This window comes from Pongo pygmaeus, chromosome 7 (genome assembly GCF_028885625.2).
Source record: "Pongo pygmaeus isolate AG05252 chromosome 7, NHGRI_mPonPyg2-v2.0_pri, whole genome shotgun sequence".
Classification (NCBI taxonomy): Eukaryota; Metazoa; Chordata; class Mammalia; order Primates; family Hominidae; genus Pongo; species Pongo pygmaeus.
In genome coordinates, this window is record NC_072380.2 from 69,399,268 (window position 1) to 69,411,354 (window position 12,087).

The 12,087-nt window shown below is 39.9% G+C and overlaps 1 long non-coding RNA gene across 1 annotated transcript in view; it reads left to right on the plus strand.

Moving 5' to 3' along the window:
* The first annotated feature begins 576 nt into the window (after nucleotides 1-576).
* Nucleotides 577-12,087, plus strand: part of LOC129042896 (uncharacterized) — a 52,750-nt gene continuing 41,239 nt past the window's right edge. The window contains exons 1-2 of the long non-coding RNA XR_008504231.2: nucleotides 577-933; nucleotides 10,707-10,964. This is a non-coding gene — a long non-coding RNA (uncharacterized LOC129042896). The remainder of the gene's footprint in view (nucleotides 934-10,706; nucleotides 10,965-12,087) is intronic.

Below are 12,087 nucleotides of genomic sequence, written 5' to 3' on the forward strand. Positions count from 1 at the left end.
TTAAGCAACAGGCCAATAGTTATCTCCTTCTGCCTACTCATTCTACCCAATAAATACAAAGGGCTGTAGGAGCTCAGGGGCTGCCTTTGCTCTCTAGAAGCAGGGAGCTCTCTTATTCTCCCCATGTTACCTTTTCTTTAAAATCGTTTCTTTTTGGTTTTCATTTCTAAGTTCACCCATTCGTTTAGTCATAATGAGAGAAGAGAGATAGATGCTCTCATATTGTTTTATATTGTTTTATACTCAGAAAAGAAAAGCAAAACAAAAGGCAGGCAGCCCGGTGCCTAGGAACCAGACCCAAAACCAGGCCTGGGCCTGCCTGACCTAAGTCTGGTAGTTAAAGATCGACCCCTGACCTAACTGGTTATGTTATCTATAGATTCCAGATATTGTATAGAAAAGATATTGTGAAACTTCCCAACCTGTTCTGTTTCACTCTGACCACCCATGCATGCAGCCCTTGTCACGTACCTCCTGCTTGCTCAATTGATCATGACCCTCTCACGTGGACCCCCTTAGAGTTGTGAGCCCTTAAAAGGGACAGGAATTGCTCACTCAGGGAGCTTGGCTCTTGAGACAGAAGTCTTGCTTGATGCTCCTGGCTGAATAAACCACTTCGTTCTTTAACTCGGTGTCTGAGGAGTTTTGTCTGTGGCTCGTCCTGCTACATTTCTTGGTTCCCTGACTGGGAAGCGAGGTGATTGGCAGATGGTTGAGGCGCCTCCTTAGGCAGCTTAAGCCTGCCCTGTGGAATATCCCTGCAAGAGACTCTGACCAGCCTGAGCGACGCAGATCCTGAGAGCGCTCCTGGGTAGGCATTTGCCCCGGTGGGATGCTTCACCACAGCAGTGTGTGGAAGGCCCCCATGGAGGATCAACGCGGTGGCTGAACACCAGGAAGGAACTGGTACTTGTAGCAGACATCTGAAACTTGGTAAGACTAGTCTTTAGAACTTGCCTACTCTAAGTGGAAGCATGGCCTGATCAACCACAGTGTGCCTTTACCAGCACTTTGGTTTGGTTTTGGTTTTAGTTTTGACTCGGTTTGAATTGCTTGACAGGACTGGTCTTGGGAACTTTCCCACTCCATTTGAGTGGAAGCATGGACTGATCACCCATGGTATGACTGTACCAGCACTATGGTTTTTGTTTTTGACTTGACTTGGATTGTTTAATACTTTGGTTTTGGTTTTGACCTGGCTTGGATTTCTAGATACTCTGATTTTGGTTTGATTTTGGTTTGGTGTAAACTGCAAAAGTGTGTGTGTGCCCTTTTTATCTGTTCTTTGTTTTGTGGTGTGCATGTGGTGTGAGTGTGGTGTTTTATCTTGAAGAAGCATAGGTCAGGCACAAATAAGCCCACACTACTAGGAACTATGTTGAAAAATTTCAAGAAAGGATTTAAAGGAGACTGTGGAGTACTGTGACACCAGGAAAACTTAAAACTTTGTGTAAAGTAGACTGGCCAGCATTAGAGGTAGGTTGGCCATCAGAAGGAAGCCTGGACAGGTCCCTTGATTCAAAGGTATGGCACAAGGTAACCTGTAAAGCCAGGGCACCCAGACCAGTTCCCGTACATAGACGCTTCGTTAGAGCTGGTTTTAGATCTCTCCACAGTGATTGAGAAAACTGCAGCAGAAGTGAGAGGAGAGAGAGGAAGAGACAGAGGCAAAAGGAAAGTCAAAGAGAGAGAGACAAGGTCAAAGAGAGAAAGAAAGAGAGAAAAAGAGATATATACAAGTAGTTAAGAAAAAAAAAGTGTACCCCATTCCTTTAAAAGCTAAAGTAAATTTAAAACCTGTAATTGATAATTGAAAGTATTCTCTGTAACCCTAAAATGCTCCAATACCACTTTCTTGTCAGTGTAAACAAGGTTGTATCCCAAAAGCACTGAGGCATTCCTATCAAAAATCCTTAACCCTGTAACCTGCAGATGGCCCAAATGCATTGAATCTGTAGCGGCAACTGCTTTGTTAACACAAAAAAAGTGAAAACAAAAACAAAAACTTTTAGAGGAAACCTCATCATGAGCACACCTCACTAGTTCAGTTCAGAGCTATCCTAAATCAAAAAAGCAAAAAAAATAGCTTACTAACTCAAAAATCTTAAGGTATGAGGCTATTCTGTTAGGGAAAAAAAAAAGCCATCTATACCAATTCTAAATTAATTTGGACAAAATAAGGTCTTATTAATAGCAAAGGATAATTAAAATCCCAAACATACAAGATTTTCAACAAAAGTTTGCTAAAACAGTGTAACATGTATCATACTAACTTCTATTCTTGTGACCTTAGGCAGTCTAGCCCACAGACATAAAAGAAGTTTGCTTTAGAAAAGAATGGTTATCATCTTCAAAAAAATAAAAATAGTGAACTCCCATTCACAATTGTTTCAAAGAGAATAAAATACTTAGGAATCCAACTTACAAGGGTTGTGAAGGACCTCTTCAAGGAGAACTACAAACCACTGCTCAATGAAATAAAAGAGGATATGAACAAATGGAAGAACATTCCATGCTCATGGGTAGGAAGAATCAATATCATGAAAATGGCCATACTGCCCAAGGTAATTTATAGATTCAATGCCATCCCCACTAAGCTACCAATGACTTTCTTCACAGAATTGGAAAAAACTACTTTCAAGTTCATATGGAACCAAAAAAGAGCCTGCATTGCCAAGTCAATCATAAGCCAAAAGAACAAAGCTGGAGGCATCACGCTACCTGACTTCAAACTATACTACAAGGCTACAGTAACCAAAACAGCATGGTACTGGTACCAAAACAGAGATATAGATCAATGGAACAGAATAGAGCCCTCAGAAATAATGCCGCGTATCTACAACCATCTGATCTTTGACAAACCTGAGAAAAACAAGCAATGGGGAAAGGATTCCCTATTTAATAAGTGGTGCTGGGAAAACTGGCTAGCCATATGTAGAAAGCTGAAACTGGATCCCTTCCTTACACCTTATACAAAAATTAATTCAAGATAGATTAAAGACTTAAATGTTAGACCTAAAACCATAAAAACCCTAGAAGAAAACCTAGGCATTACCATTCAGGACATAGGCATGGTCAAGGACTTCATATCTAAAACACCAAAAGCAATGGCAACAAAGCCAAAATTGAAAAATGGGATCTAATTAAACTAAAGAGCTTCTGCACAGCAAAAGAAACTACCATCAGAGTGAACAGGCAATCTACAAAATGGGAGAAAATTTTCACAACCTACTTATCTGACAAAGGGCTAATATCCAGAATCTACAATGAACTCAAACAAATTTACAAGAAAAAAGCAACCCCATCAAAAAGTGGGCAAAGGATACGAACAGACACTTCTCAAAAGAAGACATTTATGCAGTCAACAGACACATGAAAAAATGCTCACCATCACTGGCCATCAGAGAAATGCAAATCAAAACCACAATGAGATACCATCTCACACCAGTTAGAATGGCAATCATTAAAAAGTCAGGAAACAGCAGGTGCTGGAGAGGATGTGGAGAAATAGGAACACTTTTACACTGTTGGTGGGACTGTAAACTACTTCAACCATTGTGGAAGTCAGTGTGGCGATTCCTCAGGGATCTAGAACTAGAAATACCATTTGACCCAGCCATCCCCTTACTGGGTATATACCCAAGGGACTATAAATCATGCTGCTATAAAGACACATACATAAGTATGTTTATTGTGGCACTATTCACAATAGCAAAGACTTGGAACCAACCCAAATGTCCAACAATGATAGACTGGATTAAGGAAATGTGGCACATATACACCATGGAATACTATGCAGCCATAAAAAAGGATGAGTTCATTTCCTTTGTAGGGACATGGATGAAATTGGAAATCATCATTCTCAGTAAACTATCGCAAGAACAAAAAACCAAACACCACATATTCTCACTCATAGGTGGGAATTGAACAATGAGAACACATGGACACAGGAAGGAACATCACACTCTGGGGACTATTGTGGCATGGGGGGACGGGGGAGGGATAGCTTTAGGAGATATACCTAATGCTAAATGACGAGTTAATGGGTGCAGCACACCAGCATGGCACATATATACATATGTAACTAACCTGCACATTGTGCGCATGTACCCTAAAACTTAAAGTATAATAATAATAAAATAAAATAAATAAATAAATAAAAAATAAAAATAAAATAAGGAAAAAAGGAGGGGGTGGAATTTATGTAAAAAAGGTATTATGTGGTAAATTCTTGTCCTGAAATAAATTGGTTGTTTAAAGAAAAAAAATTTGTAATAAGTCAGAAAGTTAAAGCACGTCGAAAAATTGTCTGCGAACATCATAAAAGAGAAAAATGTTATAAAAAAGAATTTATGCAAGAAATGTTGTATAATTTAAAAGTAGGCCTCCTGAATGTAAAACAAAACAAAACAAAAAGTTTATGTGCAAGGTATATAAAAAAAGTAAAATATAACTTTAGTAAAATAATTATAAAGAGGCATAAAAATATAAATTTTTACCTAAATATGTATAATTTTTTTAAAAGTTTTAATCAAGTTTTAAAATGTTAATTGGAAAGAAAATTCTGTGTGTAAACATTGGCTAAAGTTAAAGAGGTATCATCCAGTTTTTCTGTAAACTGGACATTAAAATAAAAGCATAGCAGGCTTTTCTTAAAGCACCAACCTGCTCTTTAGCAAAAATCATAAAAGGTTAAAAAGAGTCTAAAAAATCTTACCTTATGGTCAAACATTAAAAATTGGATAAATATGTCTACAAGATTTTATGAAAATTAAGTTTAACATTAATAACACACTAATATAAAGGTAAAATTTACTTTATCTGGTATAAAAATCATACAAAAGTCATTGTTAAATATAAAATAGTATTTGGTTTTCTTTGGTTTAAAAACTAATAAAAATAGGTGCTAAAAGAAATTTCTCAGTAAAAATGCACTAAGGTCTATAAAGTCCACTGCCAAGGTCCCCACATTTAAAACAAAAGTCAGTTTCCTAAAAATTATGTACTTGGTTTATCTTCCACTTTCCTTTCCCTCAAAAACAAAAAGTCTTTTAGCACATGTACCACCCCTAGAATTTCCAGTAAACCAGCACCAGCCTGAAGATCACATTCTCATCAAAGGGTGGAAAGAAGAAAAACTTGAGCCAGCCTAGGAAGGACCCTACCTTGTGCTGCTAACCACCAAGACTGCTGCTTGTACAGCAAAAAAGGATGGACTCATCACATCTGAGTCAAGAAAGCACCACCCCCTCCAGAGTCGTGGGCCGTAGTCCCAGGGGAAAACCTTACCAAACTAAAGCAAAGAAAAATTTAACTCTTTTCATCTGTTATATTACTCTTTCTTCTTTCCTCATTCTATTGCTAACCATCTAGTTATTAACATAACCAAGTCAATTTTGCCTCAAACTATTGCATTTAATGCTTGCCTTGTTATACCCTGTGGAGACTTGCCTAGTCAAAGACAGCTTTCTACTTCAGAAAAGTACTTCTGTCCCTCCTGACTCTCCTCAGACTAGGCATTAGTAAACTAGGACCATTTAATCCGGGGAGATTTTGATAAAGACCCCAGTGCCAACCAGGTGTCTTGCCCCTCAATATAGAGCTTTCATGCCATAATTGGTCCAACATTCTGTGGACTACTAAAGAGCAAGGATGGACTGCCCCAACCAGTTTTCATAATTTTCTAAAACCATACATTCATTTTATTAGAGGATCATAGAAGTTAAAGACTTAAAACAAACTTTAGCAATTAAGACAGGATACCAAGATGCAAATGCCTGGTTAAAATGGATCAAATATTCCATCTGCATGTTAAACAAAAGCAATTGTTATGCTTGCACACATGGCAGGCCAGAGGCCCAAATTATCCCCTTTCCACTAAGGTGGTCCTTCAGTCAACCAGGCATAGGTTGCATGGTAGCTTTTTTCCAGGATTCTACAGACTGGAGTAATAAGTCATACCAAGCTCTCTCTGCTATATCCCGAAGTCTGGCACCCTGTGGGTCAGCCCCCTGAGGGCCATCCAGCTTCCATCTCCCAACACTAAGTTCACTTCATGTCTCTCATGACAGGGAGGAAACTTAGCATTCCTTGGAGACATGAAGGGATGCGATGAGCTTAAGAACTTTCAAGAGCTTATCAATCAGTCAGCCCTTGTTCATCCCTGAATGGATGTGTGGTGGTATTGTGGTGGGCCTTTACTAGGCACTCTGCTGAAGAACTATAGAGTGTCACTTGTGCTTTAGTCCATTTGGCTATCCCTTTCACCCTGGCATTTCTTCAACCAGAGAGGAAAAAATAAGACATCATAAAGCAAGAGAAGCCCCTTATGGGTCTTTTGACTCTCACTTCTATTTAGATGCAATTGGAGCCCCACAAGGAATACCAGATCAATGTAAAGCTTGAAATCAAATAGCTACAGGATTCAAGTCAATATTTTAGTAGGTGACAGTTAATAAAAATGTGGATTAGATAAACTACTTCTATTACAACCAACAGCAACAAGCTTTTCATGAGTTAAAAGAAAAACTCATGTCGGCCCCAGCCCTGGGGCTACCTTACCTGACAAAACCCTTTACACCCCATGTTTCAGAAAGAAAAAAAAAAAGGCAGTTGGAGTTTTAACCCAGACTGTAGGGCCCTGGACAAGGCCAGTGGCCTATCTCTCAAAACAACTAGACAGGGTTTCCAAAGGCTGGCCCCCATGTCTAAGTGCCCTAGCAGCAATGGCCCTGTTAGCACAAGAAGCAGATAAGCTAACTGATAGGCAAAACCCAAACATAAAGTCCCCCCATGCTGTGGTGACTTTAATAAATACCAAAGAACATCATTAGCTAACGAATGCTAGACTAAGTAGATACCAAAGCTTGCTCTGTGAAAATCCCCTCATAACCATTGAAGTTTACAACAGCCTAAACCCCGCCACCTTGCTCCCAGTATCAGAGAGCACAGTTAAAGATAACTATGTAGAGGTATTGGACTCAGTTTATTCTAGAAGGCCCAACCTCCGAGACCATCCTTAAACATCAGTAGACTGGGAGCTGTATGTGGATAGGAGAGGCTTTGCCAATCCCTGCAAAGTGACTCTGAAGAAGATGAAAAGCCCTGCTCCAGTCACACCTGGAAGCTGACTGGTCCATGCGCAGCCAAAACATGAGGAAACTCATCGCAGGACTCATTTTCCTTAAACTTTTGACTTGTACAGTAAGGACTTCAACTGACCTTCCTCAGACTGAGGGCTGTTCCCAGTGTATACATCAAGTCACTGAGGTAGGACAAAATGTTGCTACAGTCCTATAATTTTATGGTTATTATAAGTGTACTAGAACTCTAAAAAAACTTGTTTGTATAATGTTACACTATACAAGGTATGTAGCCCAGGAAATGACCAACCTGATTTGTGTTATGACCCATCTCAGCCTCCTGTGACCACAGTTTTTAAAATAAGATTAAGAACTGAAGACTGGTGAAGGCTCATAAATGATACGAGTAATGTGTTAGCCAAAACAAAACAAAAAAAAAAGAGGTGCCCAAACAAGTCACCTTAAAATTTGATGCCTGTGCTGTCATTAATAATAATAAGTTAAAAATAGGATGTAGCTCTCTTAATTAAAAAAAGGCTATATGACAGAAAATAAGTACATTTATCATAAATTAAGACTGTGTAAAAATAAATGTAGATACTGGTCTTGTGTCATTTAGGCTATTTGACTAAAAAAAATGAAAAAATCCTGTCCACCTTCAGCAAAGGAAAAGTGGCCCTTCCTATACCAGTGGTAAATGTAACCCCTTAAAACTAGTAATAACCAACCCCCTTAATCCTCACTAGAAAAATGGGAATGCATAACCCTAAGAATTGATAGAGCTGGACTGGATCTTAAAGTAAATATCATGGTTTGAGAAAAAGTTTATAAACACTCTCCTGAGCCAGTATTTCATACCTTCTATGATGAACTGAATGTGCCAGTACCAGAAATTCCAGGAAAAACAAGAAATTTGTTTTTGCAATTAGTTGAGCATATAGCCCAGTCTCTCAATGTCACTTCACGTTATGTATCAGCATAAGCATACTATATGAATCATTATCAATCTATTGCACAGGAAGATATAAGTAGTGAAAATAAGAGTAAGAACTCCCACTAATAAAAAGTGAGGGTCTCAAAGGGGGGAAATGAGAGAAGAGAGACAGACCCTCTTATATTGTTTTATATTGTTTTATACTCAGAAAAGAAAAGTGAAACAAAAGGCAGGCAGCCCGGTGCCTATGAACCAGACCCAAAACCAGGCCTTGGCCTGCCTGACCTAATCCTGGTAGTTAAAGATCAACCCGTGACCTAACCGGTTATGTTATCTATAGATTCCAGATATTGTATAGAAAAGACATTGTGAAACTTCCCGGTCTGTTCTGTTTCACTCTGACCACCGGTGCATGCAGCCCCTGTCACGTACCTCCTTCTTGCTCAATTGATCATGACCTTCTCATGCAGACCCCCTTAGAGTTGTGAGCCCTTAAAAAGGACAGGAATTGCTCACTCAGGGAGCTTGGCTCTTGAGACAGAAGTCTTGCCCGATGCTCCTGGCCGCATAAACCACTTCTTTCTCTAACTCGGTGTCTGAGGAGTTTTGTCTGTGGCTAGTCCTGCTACAGTAATGATGGTCTCAAGTGGTAATGGTAGTAACTGCTGTAATGACTGTCTTAAGCAGTAACAGTAGTAACTGCTGTAATGACAGTCTCAGGCAGTAATAATAGTAAATGCTGTAATGACGGTCTCAAGTAGTAACTGTGGCAGTCAGCCATAGGTGGCACCCAAACAGGGAAATGAAGGACAATCAGGGACAAACAGAGACCTGAAGAGACCTGAAAGGACTGGAAGAGGCCTGCAGGGACAAGTGGAGATAAGTAAGTAGAGATAAGTGAGAGACAAATAGAAATAGGTAGGGAAAGACAGGGACTTGCAGGAACTAACAGGTACCATATGGACAGTTAGGGATAGATAAAGACTAGCAAAGACTAGAAATATAAGGTCAGTGCCCTAAAAAGGTACTGGTCAGTGCCCTAAAGAGGTACAAAAGTAGAAACTAGCAAAGACTAGCAGAGATTTGCAGGGACAGACAGGGACATGTAGGGTCCTATCAGGACTTGAATGAGGAAGGTCTGCTGGAACAGAAAAAGCTAAAACCCAGAAAAAACTAAAGCCAACCAGATGAAAAAGAAACCCTGTTACAAGTCTGCCAGCAGCATTATAAGGTCAGTGCTCTGAAAAGGTAATGGTCAGTGCCCTAGAGGTACAAAGAATGGGAAGTTTTTGAATCAGGGTAACATGAGGGAGGGTTTGATTATTTCTTTTCTCTTTTTTGTTTGGAGTTTGGTACATATCATTTTTTAATTTCAGGGTTTATGAAAATTTTTTGCCCTACGTACAGCACTTATTGAGGGTGGTGAACAGGAGGGGGAGGATGAAAATTGGCTCATACCATCTTTTGTGGTACAGAAAGGCCAACTTTAGCTTTGGCTTTCATGGATTGTAAACGTGCACTGGCACCTGTGAGATGTACAGAGAACTTGGAAGGTTTTCTCAAAGCTTGGTAAGATGTGGGAATTGAGCTTCATTGTTCTGTAGTATTGACTCAGGCAATGGCTAATTTGGTAACTGACAGATCTAAAAGAAACCAAGGGTTAAGCCCTAAAGTGGGAAAGTGTTATAAGTGTAGAAAAAATTGATGTTTGAATGCCATCAGACCTCTGGGAAGAAGGGATCTTATAACACAGTTCCCCATTCAACAGAAAAAATGCCAGGACTTTGCCCTCATTGCAATAAAGGAAATCATTGAGCTAATCAATGCCACTCAAAATTTCATCAAAATGGCACACCCCTGTCTGGAAATGAGAAGGGGGCTTGGACCTGAGCACCTCAAACTATGAGGGCATTCACTGTCCAGGCCACAGCTCCATTTCAGGGGTGGGTTTCCAGAGGCACATTGATTCCCTCTTCCCAGGAACACCTAGAAGCTCAAGATTAGATCTCCCAGTTAGAAAACAGGCTATGTTAATTGGAAGAAACAAACTCACCAAGATTCACATGGTATTTAGAGACCTTTGCCAACAGGATACATGGGATTAATTTTTGGGCAAAAGCTGTCTTAATGTACAGGCCCAGGAGTTGTTGATTTTGATTGTGAAGGAGAAATTCAGGTAGTGGTAAAGTCACAAGATCTTTGGGTTTTTGAACCAGGAGAATATGTTGCTCAAGTATTGCTTGTTCCCTGTAAATTGTACACTTTTCTACGTAAGAAGCAGTGAGGAGGTCAGGGATTTGGAAGTACAAATAGGAGATTTATCCATCACAACCCATAGCATCTCATAGACACAGTTGTGCAGTGTATAGTGAAGAAAAGTTTTGTGGACTTATGGATACAGGAGCAAGAGATTGGTCTCTCATGGTAATAGATCTTGAGGATTGTTTGTGAGAAGGATAAGCCTCGATTTGCTTTTTTTGTGTCTTCTGTTAATCAGAAAGAGCCTGTTTCTCATTATCAGTGGAAAGTTTTACCCCATGGTAATTAACCAAAGAGGCAGAAACTGAGTTACAGCTCGTAGAACAAATGCTCAGCAATGGCATGCCTCCTGGCTATAGCCACAAGAGCCTTTTCCTTTTTTTCAGTAGATTTACTAACATGGGGATGAGATTATGCTTGTGTTTTTGCAGGAGATGAACAAGCCATGTGGGTGCCCTCAAGAAGTGTGCAACCATGGAGACTGGAGGGACCCATGGATTCCAACTACAGGCCTTGTTACCCCAGTACAGGGCATGAGCCAGTTGAATCTGAATGTGAAGACAGAATGAGGACAGACCAGAGTCATGTTGACATCAACCCCCATAACATGGAGACAGATCAAGAAAACCACACAGGAAGCTGAGTGACTGCTGGAACACCAGGGTTTCACCTTTTGCTGGAACTCAGAGGTATAATCAATGCTTAAGAGACCAATGCTTTCTGAGTTCCTCTCTACCCTGAATACAAGAGACATTAATAGTTATGTGGAAATATCATCACTCTTATTCAGCATGAAGAAGTTGCAGTAGATGGACCTTCATCCTTCTGCAACCCTTAGGATTAAGGGTCCTCTTGTAAAAGGGAAGGGGGAAATATGTAAGAAGCATTCAAACCAGAGTGACACCATTTTGAATAGGGGCTAAGAAAAATGAAGCTGGATCACAAACTGGCAATTAAGGGCTGCACAGTCTGCAATTTCCTTGCTCAATTAATTTAAAAACAAAGGAGATGTTGGAGGCTACACAAATGTTTCTTATGATTAGGCATAATTAAAGCCTGTCACTAAAAATATGAACCTGTGATCAATTAAGCACCTGACCAATTGTTACCTCCTCCTGCCAGCTCATTCTAATCAATAAATACAAAGGGCAGTAGAAGCTCAGGGGCTGCCTTTGCTCTTTAGAAGCAGGGAGCTCTCTTCTCCCCATGTTACCTTTCCTTTAAGACAGTGTTTTTTTCCTTGGTTTTCATTTCTACATTTGTCCATTCGTTCAGTCATATTGATGGTCTCAAGTGGTAACAGTAGTAACTTCTGTAATGACGGTCTTAAGCAGTAACAGTAGTAACTGCTGTAATGACAGTCTCAAGTAGTAACTGTGGTAGTCAGCCAGAGCTAATTATACTCATGATTGTCTTACATTATTTGCTAATTCTAGAATGCAAAGCCAGAATAAGAGCAAAGACCACCATGCCTGACAAACCTGTTGCTGCATACATCTGCGCTCTCCAATCAATAAGGCCTGATGCAGAAAACAGAAAAGGGGGAGATGGAGGGGTTCAGTCAGGATGGTGGGAAAAATTGTAAAATAAACCTTCCTGGAAGGCCAGAAGGTTTTTACAAAAGCCTTAGGATAGAGTTATGGCTGAAGGCAACCTAATCCTCTTTGAGCTATAGCAAGGGTAATTAACAAAGGAATGTAGAGGAGTCTATCTAAATAGCTTGTTTACTCATGTGGACCTATGACTAATCTTTGACCATCTGCAGGTGCATTATTGCTCACTACTCAGGGGATCAGCAATGGTAATTTTCTT